The sequence below is a fragment of the Lepidothrix coronata genome, unplaced genomic scaffold, assembly GCF_001604755.1.
Source record: "Lepidothrix coronata isolate B3197 unplaced genomic scaffold, Lepidothrix_coronata-1.0 Scaffold95, whole genome shotgun sequence".
In the NCBI taxonomy this organism is placed as follows: Eukaryota; Metazoa; Chordata; class Aves; order Passeriformes; family Pipridae; genus Lepidothrix; species Lepidothrix coronata.
Window position 1 is genome coordinate 1264318 of NW_016690275.1, and position 15887 is coordinate 1280204.

The window sequence follows — 15887 nt, forward strand, 5'->3', positions numbered from 1 at the left end:
ATACAAAGCAGCTAAAGTGGCACAGAAGCTCTCAAAGTGAACGGGGTCTGTCTGCAGACTCTGGTGAGGTTTCAGGTGCAGTCTGACTGCTGGAAACCTTTTGTTAAAACACTGTGTGTTGAGAAGTGGGTAGGGTGGTGGTAGCCTTTGTAGAGTGCCTTTGGAAAGCTGCATGGATATTTTTAAAGCATTACGGAGGCAGCAAGCACTCATTTGTAAGTTGGAGTTGATGATTAATGTTTGGTATTGAGGGAGAGTCAGTTTTCTGAGCCTCTGCTGTGACTTGGTCTTTACAGTAGCGAGTGACTCAAGTGGGCTGGTTCCTCGATCCAGGTCCAGGACTGCTCGTGGAGAATTATGGGGGGGTGTTGTTTGCTGGCACTCACGTGATGGCAGCAGCAGCAGCTCAACCCAAAACCAAAATAAACAACCTGCTCAGAAGTCCATTTGTGCACTGTGCACTGAACCTTGCAGCTTCTTAGTGTTTGTCCCCTGTGCTTGTCAGGCTTCAGAGCTGCTGGTCTGCCACGGTTTTCTGGAAGAAGGGATGTGCCCAGAGGTGCCCACAGGGACAGGTGGGAGGGAGGGAAGCCATGCTCAACCCCTGCCTGGGGTCTTGTACAGTGCTGTGAGGACGAGGTGGTGGCAGTAGAGCCAGTCATGCACAGAAATTGCCTTTTTAAAAGGTTTCTGCTGTTCTGGCTGCCGGTTTGGGACCTTTGCAGTGAAGCTGTGCCTTGTTGAGATGCTAAAGTTTGATGCACTCTTTTTGTTGTTCTGTACATGTGAGTGACTGTCAGTATCTTTTTGCTTCATTTCCCCCTTGCTGAAATAAATCATAAGAACCTTACATTTGTTTTAAGATAAAGCGATAGATGTGATTGTGCCTTACAGCACCAGAGAACTGCTATCCTGTGGAAAATTAGGAAGCAAGAGTTTTTCTTACTGGCTTTCTCTCAGTGCACCATGCTTGCTTATGTCCAAAGTGAACTTATGTAGGGTGCTTGGTTGTTTACTGGTTTTCTCCTTAATACAATTTTGTTCTCTTTCCATTTTTAAGAAAATTTATCATGCTGATAGTATTTAAATTATATAAATTATCTATGCTGTCATGATGGAGTTCTTGCAAGAAAACGACCTCTTTTGGGGGCAGTGCAGTCACGAAAGGTAACATAGTGACATAAAATATGCCATAAAAGAACTAAGAATTTTAATTTGTTTAGCACTGAAAAATGTAAAAATTAAATATGTTAGTGAAAGCACATAACTTTGTCTTCTTTAATATGTAAATCAAAAGTACACGTCAAACCCATATGTCAAAATATTTCCCTAGCTGATTGTTGTTTGAAGATCTTTTAAAGAAGAAAGCAAAATCCCTCAAAAAACTGTCAAATGTTGTAAGGATTTCTTGAATGATGATTAATAAATTATTAACTCTTAACTTAATGTAAGGCACCAAGATTGAGCCAAATATCTAATAGGTTTTTCCTTTTACTCTACTTAGAAAATAAAAGGATAGCATACACTTCAGTCTGTGGAGGTCATAAGTATTTCAGACTGGATGAAATGTGTGTCAGATTTTGAAGTGGTATTTACAACAGTGTTCAGGTACTCAGATTGAATGATCAAAATAGTGCACAGTCCTATGGAGTTGGATGCACAAGAAGTTCGCCACTTCTCACAGTTCCTTAAACCAAACATGTCCCAGGAGATTAGAGCCACGTAGTCTTTATAGGGTTACCATCTCAAACACAATTGTTCCTCAAGTGCTTTTGTCTGGTCTTTCCATGTGCTCTATGTGTCAGTGTTTTGGTTGGATAGGTGTGGTAGCTACTTAAAGCAATGTGCAAAATCTGTAAAGATGCTGCTAGTGCTACTATAAATGCTGTCTTCAAATTGAATTTCATGTAATTGGGACAATGAAATGGTCCATATTTAATTTAATTATGGTCTGGTGTTATACTGTTTACAGTGCAAATTTAGAGTAATTGCAGAGCTTTTAATAGCCATTCCTTCTGCAGTTGTATACTTAGAAGAATGTGTGCTTTAGAAAATGATTGCATTTATTGGTATGATTTTGAGAATATCAGAGCTAATGAAATCAAAGACCTATTGTTCATTCAGCTGAACGGAGTTGGAGCTTTTTTAGATTTAGTTTCCTCTCTAGATTGTTAGGCATCCCTTCTCTGTCATCATTTATGAGATATATATCCAATTAGCCAGTACATTTGAAGATTGTCTGAGACAATCACTTTATGAGCTTGTTACTCTTTTCTCTTCCCCCATTCGTAATATTGCTTAGAGCGTTGTACAGAGGCAGAATTAATGGAAAAATGCAGAAACTGCATTAGAATAACCTTAAGATCAAACAGAAAGAAAACAAAGTTAAAAACAAAATAGGCCTCTGGGAATCACAGGAAAAAGGTGACTTCAGTTTGTCCTCAGCCCAGCTGTGCCTGGATATTGTAGCTCCTGCTGTTAGGTATACTGTCCTTATTCCTCTGAAGCTTTGTCATAGAAGACCACATTAGCTGTTGGGACACAACTGGATGAAGGGAAGGCACAGTTGTGTCTCAGTCTCCCTGGGTAAAAAAAAGAGACCCAAGCTCTTAAATCAGATGTATTTTTTTATTGGATGTTTCATCCATTTGCGTTCAGTTAAATGCATAACCTTGTTTTGACATGCGACACCAGCTCTCCCATCTTTCTGAAGAGTCTGTGCTATATAATGCTAGAATAACTAAAGTAATAATTTTGGTACACAAGCACATATTGACATTAGTAGTCCAGGCATTGTACTCGTTTCAGTGAGACTTTGCAGTGTGAACATGATGGGTGATGAATTTGCTACCCAACCCACTCAGACAAGTTGGTACTTATTGCATAAAACGCTTTAAAAAGCATCATATTTAACCTGAGCAGCATTACAGCACTGCCACTCAACCTGTTCCTTATAACGATGCTTTGTATGAAAAAGGCCCTTGCTGTATTATTACAATGACTGTTTGCTAACCATCAGAAATGCTGTGTAGCAGAGTTTCCTGGAATGCTCCCAAAAATGACATATGTCCTTTTATTGAAGTTAGGGTGTTGTGCCAAGACCTTTGAGTTTCAGCCTAGTCTTGAGCGGGAGTGTAGTTTTGGGACCCAGCCTGATTTGGTCACCTCTGACCAAAACAAACACTTCTTCCCACACACTAAAATGGTTTCAGCAGTGAGTCTTTATTTTGCAAAACACTTGGAAGGATTTTAGTTTCTTGTAGCTGATTTTGGAACCTCACAGGTTGCATGAAACATGGTTGTCACGATCTGCCCATGCAAGTTTAGAGGGCATTGCTGTGAACGTTTCTTGTTAAATTTTGTCTTATTTATGTTACTTCTTGTGTCTGTCATCCATCTGCTGAAAGATCCTCTGTTTTCACTGGTGGTTCTTCTTCTTCTGTTGTTCCTCTCAACATAATTCACAGCAGAGTTCGTTGGCATAAAGATTTTATTTTCTGTGTTGATGCAATGACAATATTAAAGAATGATCCCAAAAAGTAGTGTTTAAAGAATTCTGCTAGCAAACATCCACTAACCTGAAAGGTCCCATGAGTTTAACTTTGACCTTAAAATGTTCCATTTAGTCACTCAGAGTCCCATAAATAACTTTCTTCTACCCTTTGTCAAGACCTGGTATATATTGTTTAACAAGAGCATTGATATGTTAGACAAAGTAGTCTGCCATAGTGCATCTGCAGTGAATTCATTTATTGTTTTCTTCTGTGATGCTATTTATTAATTATTCCACAGTTCTTGTGTGGGAATCATCTGGTTCCTCAGTTTTAGGACAGTCAATGTCTTTGAATTTGCCCTCTAAATGTGATGATCTGTCCCTTCTTTCCATTAATTGTCCCTTCTCCCTCCTTGTGTCATCCCTGGAAAGTGAAGCTAAGGTATTTGACTCCTAGCCTCTAGCAAATAAGGTTAAAAAGGAAAACAATGAAGTTTTTTATATAACTCAGAGTTGCAAATGTCCTTTTTGTTGACTGACATCTGGGAATGATTAGTTAAAATTAATATTGAATATATGATACGCTGGTTGGGATGCTGTCAGAAGAGAAACTTCACTTGGGCATTATTCTCCAACACGACTTGATGTTATGGTGCAGAAACTCCCACAGCTGTGAAAATCTTTGTAACAAATGCCTTTGCATTTCATCCCCTAGGTGGTTTTAAAGCTGTGTTAAATATATAAGACAAAATACCAAGGGAAGTGATACGCCTGTGGTTTCTTAACACTGTGATCAGTAGCAACATCACTCTTGTCAAGATTTTCTCCATTTTGTAAATTGGTACAAATAGTTCTTGTTTGCAGCAGTCTCATAGATTTGATTGGAGTTGCAGAAGAGCTAATGATTTTATGAGTAATGTGGTGACAAGGGCATTGAATATCTCTAGTTCAGGTTGCAGAGATGTTAATTGATCTTAAGGGTGAGGAATGCAGGATCACCACTTTTTATTTTACAGAGTGTGTGTTGCTAATCTGCAGTTTAACTTGATACATGTGTCTGTGGGAGTTGTTCTCCACCTATTACAGATCTTGTCATGTCAGTACAGTAAAATTTCAACTTCCATTGAAACTAAAGGTAATATATTTGTTGCAGCATAGGAAAAAAAAAGGCTTGATAACCTGAGTAAAGAATATGGCAGGCTTTGAAAGCACAAGGAAAATAATATTTTAAAAAATAACTAAAATTTATTAAAGCTTCTTATATCCCTCACCTTAATGACTGTTTTGTGATTGTTGAACTCTGGTGACTTTCAATAGATTACAGTTCTTGAATATTTCTGTCTTCAATAAGTTACTTTTTTCCTGAGGTCTGGATAGCCCCAACACCATGAGTTCAGCAGGAACTGGATGCCATTCCTATGTCCAGACAGAAACTGTCATCACTGGGCTACTGTCCAGTGTCAGTTTGCAAACCAGGGACAGTGATAAAGGCAGCTACAGTATTTGAGCTTTACTGCTGGAACAGGCAATATCAACTTTCCCATTCAGGTTTTCTGAATGAAACAAAAGTGGCAGAAAGTGATGTTGTCTCTGTATCCACTGCTAAGACTTCCTGTGTGCAAGTGCCAATTGCAGTATTTTCCATTTTGGATAAAATTCAGGCAGTCGTTAGATAAAGGTGTTGTACCCTCAAGATGTTTTTCTCGCTTTTTCATCTTCTTCAACACATGAAGATGTTAGAAACTTTTAGAAAATTGTGGATTTTTTTAGAACATCTAGTGCAGTTTGGTATTTCATGTCAATCCTCCTCTTGCAGAGAATTTTTTGATTTCTGATGAGATATGTATGTGTTTTGGAGGTGATCCCATTTGTCTACCATCTTACTCATCATGGTTACTAGTGAACGTATTATTTCTAGAGGAACCCAAGTGGGGGAGAAGAATTGCATATTATTCTCATTTTATAGGCAAGCAACCTAGTAGGAGTAGGTTAAAATAAGGAGAAAGTTAGCAGCTCTTCAGCATCCCATGAAATTATTCTGGTCTTCCAAGCCCATAAGAAATATGCATGTATTAAAATCTTATTTTACTCCTTTTCTGGTTTATATTGGTTAAAGCATATAAGTCTTGGGATAAGGTTTGTGTTTTTATATGCTTAACCTATTTGAATAGTGGCTTTAGCTGCATTATGTTGTTTATATAAATTCAAAGATAATTAAATCAGTGTTGTTACTTGTGCTGCAGTAGTGTGATATCCGGCCACAGGGCCTGAGGAACCTAAACCCAAGGCTGTGGGGTTCCCTGCAGGACTGGAGCAATGCATTTCTTCTTGCCAGGCGGGTGTCTGCTGGTATTGGTGAAACACTTTCATTATACATGAAATAGGCCACAGAAATTTTCCTTTTTTCCCTCATAAAATGGTGGTGCAACAATCAGTTTTAAGTTTGTTACCAGTAGGATTGCTTTTTTGAATGACCCTTGGTGGCTCTTCTGCAAGTGGCCCTTAACCTCAGAGCAGCACAGAGCATGGATGGTAAAGCATTGCTTTGGAGTTACTTGAATGCTCACTTTTGGTGTGGTGCTGATGTGGCAGAGGCTGTACCAAATCCTGGTGCAGTGTTGTGCCTGGCCTTCCCATCACCATTCCTGTTAGGGCTTATCCCTCCTTTCCCTCACTTGAAAGCTTGAATTTGCAGATTTCCAGCACAAGTTGCTGTAGTATGACAGGGGAGGTATGTTTTGTATATACAAAAATTTCATAGCCTAACTAGTCTGAAAATCTAGCCATAAGGCATCTCAGGCTGCAACTTTTCAATTGTTGCATACCTTTGATGATAATCTCCATGTACTTTTGTTCACCTATAAATGAGGTTAATGGTACCTCTCTTTCATAGGTATGCTATGAAAATAAATTAGTGTTTGGTAAGCTATCAAATGCTGTAGTGATAAACGTAGAACTACTCAGGGAGAAATTAATGTCTGTCCAGAGAGAAAAACTTGAACAGTGGGTGGGAATTAAGGCTTGGAATTACACTTTGAGCTGTGAGGGGAAAACAGGTCTTAAATAATTTATCAGGTAGAAATTAAAATAATTTCTTTTGGGCATTAAATAAAACAAGATCTCATGGAAAAAGTAGAAGATCAGGTAATTCAAAGATTGTGTTGTAATGCATATGTAAAAGGAGGTCAAAGTGAGGAATTCTTAAATCTGGCAGTTGCAACTTGAAGTTTGTTTTTTTAGTGTTTTGTGTGTGTGCATGTGCATGTAGTAGAGAGCATGGAGCCAGCTGTTCCTTGGGGTTTAGCATAACGTGGAAATTCCGTAACAGTGGGTTATGGATGTAATGGCCAGTCTTCGCGAGCGAAGATTTGGGAAAGGTCATTAACCCTTCGAGCCTGCGCAGTGGATTTTTTAGGTGAGACACAGCGTGCGCTGAACTGAGCCCACCCTTTAATCCTGAGGTTCATCTGCCGGGGCCGAGCAAGCTTGGACAGTGGCAGTGAGGGTCTCAGGACGTAGGTTTGTTTAGAGTGACCTTCTCTTAGATGGATTGCCACACAGGGCTGACGAGCTCCATCTACCCGGGGGGCCGGGAATCGAACCCGGGTCGCAGCGGTGAGAGTCCTGCACCCTAACCACTAGACCACCAGAGGCCCCGGGTTATGGATGTAATGCCTCCTGTAAAGGAACAACATTCTCTTTGAAGTTAAGGTGGCAGAAGTAAATTTTGGTGAATGGCCACAGGATCTGATGACACATGTAGCACTTCATTGTGTAGTACAGTCCCTGTGCTGACACTGAGGGAGCACTGTGGGCAGCTGTGGGACAGAGGAGGGAGGAACCGGCTTTATTTTTGTCTGTCTCTGGGCACTTTGAACAGATGACAAGAGACACTTTAGGTGGACGATCTTTGGAAAGATAACCAAGGGAAGAGCAAAAGTGTGGAAGGCAGAAAGGAGAAAGAGATTTAAGATAGTTCTGGGGGAAATACCGTTTGAATGAAACTGCGAAAAAAGAAAGTGAAATCAAAAGTACACGGATATCATGGGAAGTATTATCTCAGTAAATTGTGTTTTCAGGTCTGTTCACAAATGCTTCCTTTGAGTGTGTTTAACATGCTCTGTGGCTGCCCAGGTCTATTTTATTTTGATCATACTGTCCCTCTCCCAGAAGGGTAAAACTCCTCGCTCTACAATACACCTTGTCACTATTCTTTAATAGAGATGCTGGTAGCATCTCTGTTAAAATAGAAAATAAAGAATTCACAATGAATTACAAATAAATGCAGTAAAAAATGAATGGTATGCAAACGTATTTTAAATACAGAGAGATATTAGCTTTTTGCCCTTGCTTTCTGCAGGTTGGAGTAAGAAATAATTTAAAACCATTTGCAGAAGCCCAGTTAAGTTCTGTAGTCAACAAGAGATGAGTCACAGCAGGAGCTGCAGGCTGCGGTGCCAGCTGTATTAGCACCAAATCCTTGGCAGTCAAAAGGGACGTGTGCCACACTGTCTGATAGCGATGTTGCATCTGACAGCCTAGTTTAGGGGAAACAAGAAGACACCTATGAGGGAAAGTTGGGAGAGAGCCTGGACCTGTGGCAGAGCACTGCCAGCAGCAGCAGCAATGCTCAGGTCAGTTGTTAGTAAATCTAAATACGTCTGCTGGCGTTTACAGTTTGGAAAGCAGGAATGTGGATTTTCCATTGCATGGTAGTAGAATTTCATGTGGCTTGTCATGAAAACGCTACATTCCCTTTCATTGCTAAAAGGAGAAGGGAATGACTTCTGACATGGAGAAACCAAAGCTGTTCAGGCTGCTGGTTATAGCTGCCCATCAATAATTAAATAGAGTGCAATGTAACTGACCTCTCTGAAATCCCTATGAATTTAAGGACATTTTGGTAATCTCTGAAATACTCCCTCTGTAACTTGACCCATATTTCACCTGGGCTTCACAGATTTGTGGAGGAGTTATGCAGGCATCCCCAGCACTTCTAAATCTGTTGCCGTTCACTTCTGCCTGTGTTTTTCTTGGTATACACTAAACATCTCACAAAAATAAAAGTGTACTTATGAGTGTGATGGGTTTTGATAACATTCATCTGCTCTCCCAATTGTTGTGTGTCTTTGCTGGCTTCTTCCGGCAGGGAATACCCAGCCCTGCACTACGGGAGGGGAAGGAGAGGTTTGTCTGCTAGGAAGAGTATGACCATCCCTTTAAAATGCCGCTGCTCCCAAGCCTGTCACAAGGGATGGAGAATGCACTGAACACTATTGTTTTGTAACTGGTACTTGATTTGTGTGCTGCAGTTCAGTGTTTGTGGTTTTTTCTTGGGTGGAGAGAAAATAGTGCTCCTTTCTAGTTTCTTTTTTTTTTTTTCCCCCTTTACTACTTCTTTGAACACAGGCTCTTATAATGAATCTGAATGACTGTGGATTTTATAGGGCAGATTGTGTCATGCAAATTGTTTCCACAGACTGAGCAAAACTGTTGAAGGCTATTCTAGTTACAGCCCGGAGTTTGTGGTCCTTTGTGTTGTAGAGATAATTGAGGTTTTTACAGCCACATGTCCATTCACAATAGGTTGTTTTATTTCTTTTAGATAATGACAGAAGTTTATTAGCTGTTGGTTTAAGTCTCTTACAAAAATGTAGTGCTGGTGGCATAATTACTAAGGAGGTTACATCAGTGTGAGTAGAGAAGCAGGCCAAGGCAACACACCACTCCATTGGATGAAAACAGCTTTAATACATGGAAAATGCTCAAATCCTCTAGCTTTCTCAAAAAATTGTAATTAAGACAATTTTTAAAATTCTGTGAAAGCAATTGCTTGGAATGAGTTCTTACACAGCTTCAGTATGTTTGTGTTCCATGCACTGGTAAATTGTCAGTGGATTTTTCAGGTAAGGAAAATATAGTTTTGGTCAGTGATCTCTTATTTTGTGATACAATATCTTTTAAGTCCTGATGACTTGGTAGGTATGTCTCATGTGATTAATTAATGGATGGTAAATAGCAGCAGCTTTATGGCCTTAGTTTTATGTAAACTACACCAACTCATATAGGGACAGGTACAAATAAGGAGAAAAATTTAACATGATTTTGAGTAACCTACAGAAGTGATTAATAAACTGTTATGATCACTTCTGCTCATTTTAACTGCTTCTCTAAACAGTTAAAATTGTTCTTGTAGTTACTGGTAGCCTTTTCTTGGTCACAAGTTACATTTTTTAAATGCACAGCTAAATTAAACTTAAAGAATCTGAAAAACCAGCAATATTTAAAAATCTGTATTGGTTAATAGCTGAATTTTCCTGAGTTTTTCTTTTGATTACTCTACTGATTGAAAATGATCAGAGCTTCCCAGGAGATCACTGGATGGTTTATCTGTCTGTAGGCTTCTAAATTCAGCTTGTGGAATCTAGAAAACTTGTCCATTTTTGAACTCCAGTCTAATACAATAACCATAGTGGTGTGGAGAGAGAGGTTAGGTGATGATGAGAGAACGCACATTTTGGTATTGCATTCAGTTCACTGTTTACTATGGCAATGCTTTTTTTTTTTTAAATGCTTTCCCCATCCCCCTTCCCCTTTGCTGATGCATATATCCTTTAATTCTTCAGCTGGGCCTTGGGCTATTGAGTGACCCTGTTTTATTGATTTGGGGTTTGTTCCCAAAGAGGAAATTTCACATATTTTCTGAATTACCCTTTTCTCTTCATGTATCCTGAAGTCCTTTAAAGTATTTGGAGAATACAATTATGGCACACATTACACCCTGAATGTGCAGTCTAATAAAGATTTTTCTTGCAGTTTTGTCATCAAATCAAATCATTATCGCAAAGGGGAGAAAGCCAACTGATTCCATCTGTAGTCATTTAAAGCTCATGAGAGGAAGGGCTTTCTAGTTGTATTCAGACTGGAAAGGATGGATTCAGAGGTCTGTGTCTTACTAATACAAAGCAGAAAATACCTGCTCATGTTCTGCGATACGTGGCTTTCTTTTAAAAAGCACAGGTTACTTGTATTCTGGCTACCAGCTGCTCTTTCTGCTTACTTATTTATTTAAACAGGCTAGTATATGCTTCTCAGAAAGCAAGGGGATGGTTGGTTGTTAAATGTGACAGCACAGTGTAGAGCTCAAGACGAGTGTCCTGCCTTTAGGCTTGACCCAAGGCCACTAGGGATGCCTTAACTTAAGGCTAGGTCAAAAAAATGTGAATAGGAAGCTGTCTGGGGAAGAGGCAGAGGAAGTGAAGTTCAGATAACCTTTGCATCTGCAAATTCAGCTGTTTTAGTCAGAGATTGCGGTCTGGGGTTTTAATGTGTTTTTCTGTGCATCTTAAAATGCATAGGGAGATTTATTTGTTTGTTTATTTATAGCTGCTGCATGGAAAACAAAACTCTCAGAAATCTGTTGGGAGTAATTGCACTTTTTCTGCTTGGTGTTTATTTTATCAAGCAGATTTGTAGAGTTGACAATGTTTTTTTGTGAATTTTTGTATTGTCTCAGCTGTGCCTTGCTGTAGGCCAATGGAAGATTTGGTCCTGCAAGTGCCAGGCATGCAAGTCCCTTAGTTGGCAGAGGTTAGATATAGCAGTCGGTAGTAGTGAACCCGAAGGAAAATGGTATGCGTGGGTAGAACCAAATAGTAGTTCTAAGAGTTTTTTCCAAATGTTTTTTGTTTGTATAGTGTTTCTGTATGCTGTACCCATTTCTGGCAGAGATAAAATATATATTGACTGAGAGATCAGCACCCCTGTATTGTTTCTTCTAAGATAATTTGTAAGCGTGGTGATTTTATTTCATGTTGGTTCTCAAGGAAATTGTTCAGACTTCAAAACCAAACACAGTTGATTAGTTCTACATTATTTCATTTCAGTGTGTTATTTCAACCTTGTTCATTAAAGCTGAAGAGGAAAACCTGGGTCTGAGTGACCACTGTTGATAGGAACCACTAGCCTGGAGCACAGAATTCAATAATAATTGATTAATACAGTTCACTGCTGATTTCTTTCCTTTGGAAAAGCCAATTATTCTTACTAATGTCTTTTACACATGAGCCTTAACTTAAAATTTTAAATTGTAACCTGTAATAATAATATTTTAAACTGTAATGCTTGCTTGGGAGCAGGGGGTGGGGAAGGAAGGAAGGAAAAGAAAGACAAAAAGTGAGACCTATTTAACACTGACCCTAAAATGCAGTTCCACTGAGGCAAAAACTGAAGTAGATAGATGCATTGTAGTAAATATTAAATGCATTAAATTGCCTGTCAAGTACAGTGATTTTTAAATTTATTTTATTTTTATTCACTTGGAGTGGAAAATGGAGTGGAGTTTAGAAAAGACCTGACTGCTGGTCTTTACTGTATGAAAGCCAGTTTCTGTTACAGAATGCAAGCAAATGAATGTGTGCTCCCTTTGGTATGGAGACCAGGAGGGATGCTGTAGTTGTAGACTGAATTTTGTACAGTAGCTAAGGACATTTGTATGTGCACGTAGAAAATGCATGTGTGGGTGGGTGACAGCTTGAAGTTTTCCAGTAGGGTGTAAAAGATTGGAAGTGGCAAAATATGAACTGTGTGTTTGTATTGATCTCTTGGCTTAGATCAGCTCAGTGTTGTTTCTTCAGATGTGTGAAAAGAAGGACCTGAAGAGCTTGCAACACAGCAAACTTCTAGAGGTGCAGTCACTGTAGAATAAATCATTTATGTCTGAACTTAGGGTTGCAGCAGGAGATCAAAGGTACAAAACTTTGGTCTCTGTGTCTGCAGCTAGACTTAAGTCTAATTCAGAACTGAGCGACTGCCCTTGCTGTGTGAAGGTCCTGGTGGTGTTTGTGGGGCAGGGGGGGACAGGGATGGGCACTTCTTCCTCTGAACTTCTCCTGGGAGAGCAACTATTAGGGGAAAAAACACTTGATGTTGAAATTTTGACTCAGATATATCTATGTGTATATATATGCTTCAAGAATCATGACTTTTGATTTCTGAATGACTTTTTTGCTGTTCTGAACTTATTTCAAGAACAGCATGTAGAAAATCCCCTTATGCTGCTCCTTAAGTGTAGATAAGCTGCGTTTCCATGCAGTGAGCCCGTTTGAATTGTGGAGGGGAAGAATTATTAACTTCCCTAACAGGCAAAGTTCCTATATCCTCAAGGGTTCAAACATCTTCAAAACCACTTCAAACATCTTTGGGTTTCTATCTGTAAATTATTTCCCCAGCTCTGTATTTTTGCTGTAGGGAATAAGAAAATAAATATTTAATGGACATGAAGGCATTCTTCTGTATTGGGTGTGCTGGGGACATTTCCCTCCCAGGCCTGTCCACAGACTGCCTGGCTATCCCCTGAGGGTCAGTACTTCTGTGCTGCTCAGGATCTGATGGACAGCATGTGGGGACCAGCAATTTCTTTTACTAATATTTACTAGTTGCTGATAAATTGTAAAGCAAATCTTATCCTGTCATTTCTTGAAGAACGATTGAAATGTAGGAGAAAATTTGTGGGTTTTTGTTTTTGTTGTCTTTTTTTTTTTACTTCTTTGGTAGTCTGTATGCTTCTGCTGTTTACAGTGGGAACAGAGGTACTGGGTGAGGACGTGCCAGAGACAGGACAGTGTCCATGTCCATTTCATAGAATCACTAAGGTTGAAAAAGACCTCTGAGATCATTGAGTCCAATTGTTAACCTAGCACTGACAAACTCACCACTAAACCTCGTCCCCAAGGGCCACATCTAGATGGTTTTTTGAACACTTCCAGGGATGGCGATTCCACCACTTCCCTGAGCAGCTTGTTCCAATGCCTGACTACCCTTTCAATGAAGAAATATTTCCTAATATCCAATTTAAATCTAGCCCATGCCCATCTCTGCTCAATTAGCAGGCAAAAGTACTTTCTTTCTAAACATGCCTTAGCACCAAGTCAGGCCTTAGTCTACCTTCTCCTTGGGTAATCAGATACAGTCCTACTGAAGACAAAATACCTTATGATTTCTATATGAGCTTCAGTTTATCTTCACATGCTAATGAATTTGAAGGCTAAGAACAGTTTTGTCTACGTAGGATTTTATGAAATGTGCAAATGGATGCAAATATGGGATTTTTTCCCCTCCCTCTGTGTATTGTTTTCTGTACAGAACAGCCTGTGTCAATATCAAGATTGTGTGTCTACTCTGGGGAAAGGGTTTGTGACTTCTGGATAACTTTTAACTGTAGGAGCCATTCAGAGATGGAGAGTTACAAAATTATTTTAAATATCAGTCAGTCTACAACTTGTTTTTCATGTATTCTAAGACTAAAACTGCCTAAAAATAGTACATCAGTGTTTTTGTGTTGGAAACATTGTTTTCACTAAACCACCTGTTGGGCCACCACTATTGTAAAAAACTGAAGACTTTTTTTCACTTCCTCACTTTATTTAATTTGAAACCCATCTTATAAAATGTGAGGGAATGAGATTGTTTCTACCAAAATGAAACTGATTGGTCCACATACACTCTAAAGTGAGACTGATGAATGGTATAAATTAAATACGAGGTTTAAAGCACTGCTGTAGCAGATGGGAACAGTCTTCAGCAGAAGGCCAGAGTTCCTTCTGCTGTCTCAGGCACATCCTATCTTGATCTATTGAGGGACTATGTGGGGCCAAGAATTAGTCCTGTTGGGGTTTTTTTTCTAGCTTTACTCAATGCTTGAAGCTCAAGGTTCACGTGCATTGGTGTTAAGCTGATCTGTTGTGGTTCAGGTCATGTGGTTATTTTGGCTGGTGGGGCTCCCTGACTTTGCTCCCAAAGTGAAAGCTGAAGGTTGCATCCCAGCCCCAGTTCTCTCTCGACTCCTCTCATGAAAGTCCTGTTAGCAGGTGGGCACCAGTGATGCAGCAGTTCCTGTTTTCAGCCTGTTTGGGCCAAATCTTATCCTGCATTTAGTCATCTAATTGATACTTTACTGCAAAGCATTTAAAATGTTTGTAGGAAAAATAAAGTTTTGCTGAAAACTTAAAGACTTAAAAATTCAAAGAAGAAAACAAAAAATAGTTAATTCTTCTTGTCAACAAGATGTATTTACTCTTTGTTTACAGTCATAAAGTGCTCGTAGCTGTGAATTTTTTCTTGTCTAATTAATACTGGTTAGATATTGGCTGTTCATATGATTTATTTTTTTCAGACCCACCTACTGAATTAAAGAAAACAAAAATAGCTTGCAATATTTTTAGCTTAGATATATTTGGTGTTTTGATGCACTATCTTTTCCTGTACTGACTGATTGCCTAGCCTGAATAATTTATTTTCCTCTGCATGTATTTGTCCCTGGGTAGAAATTTCATCTGTGTGAGAGAGAAATATTTATTTATATATTTATATGTATGTAAAATATATAAAATTTGATTTGTCTTTCTGAACAGTCTTCATGCTTTTGACTTTGAAAATGGACATACTGAAGAAATGAAGTGTAGGCTCAATGACTACAGAGATGCTATTTTTGAAAATTTAATGTCAGGCTATGTAGGGAATACCAAAAATATGTAAATCCATTGAGCAGGAAATGACTCCATCAGTATTGGGAAAACCAGATTGGGGGTGTGTGGGTTAGATGAAGTAGGTTTAGATGTCTTAAATAATTGTTTCCAAGCAACTAATGCCAACTGTTGAGAGTAAAGTTAATTTGCTAATGGGAATACTGGACCCTTTGAAAAGCCATTTCAAGCACCAAATCTGTTTTAGAGATTTAATAATTAATCAGAGTGACTACATTAAATGTCAGTGAGTATATCCATGTGTTGCTGCCATACCTCTCTCTCAACATGAGTTTCCAGGCTTTTCATGATTAACACAGTGAGATCTGTAATGTAATAGTAGTGCTGGTGCACTGGAAGGAAGGCAGAGTACCTCTTGAACATTCTTACAGCAAATTGTTCAACTTGGACTTTGTTACAAGCAGTGGTTATAAGGAGTGCTTTAGAGGGGTCAACCCACATTCACATCTTGGCTTGCAGATTGCTTTTCTTTTTTTCAGAATTGAACCCAAACATATAGGGCAGGAACTTCAGCTCCTGCTGTCACTCCCCTCTGGCTTCCCTATGCTGCTTAATGGGATAGCAGGTGTTGCAAGGAAGATACCAGGGTTGGGGAGAGCTGCATTTAGCATAGTGAGGTTGGCTGATAGAATTTGACTTGGTGGTTTCTGTCTATTTCTTGGGCATTAGTTGCAAATTTAAGTATTCATGCAGTGCTTCAAGGTGTGCTTGTGCTGTGAAAGGGTGTTAAAATGATACAATGTCTCATTTTACACGTATGAAAGTATGCATGGATTATTCAAGGCGTCAGCCCAGGGTAGTGCAAGAAATTTGCAATAGCTACATGTGATACAAATAAACTGAAATTGCAA

General features: G+C 39.2%; 1 protein-coding gene across 10 annotated transcripts in view; it reads left to right on the forward strand.

Annotated features, from left to right (window-relative positions):
- Positions 1–15887, forward strand: part of GRIP1 (glutamate receptor interacting protein 1) — a 323893-nt gene that overhangs the window by 99248 nt on the left and 208758 nt on the right. The gene's annotated exons all lie outside the window — the stretch shown is intronic.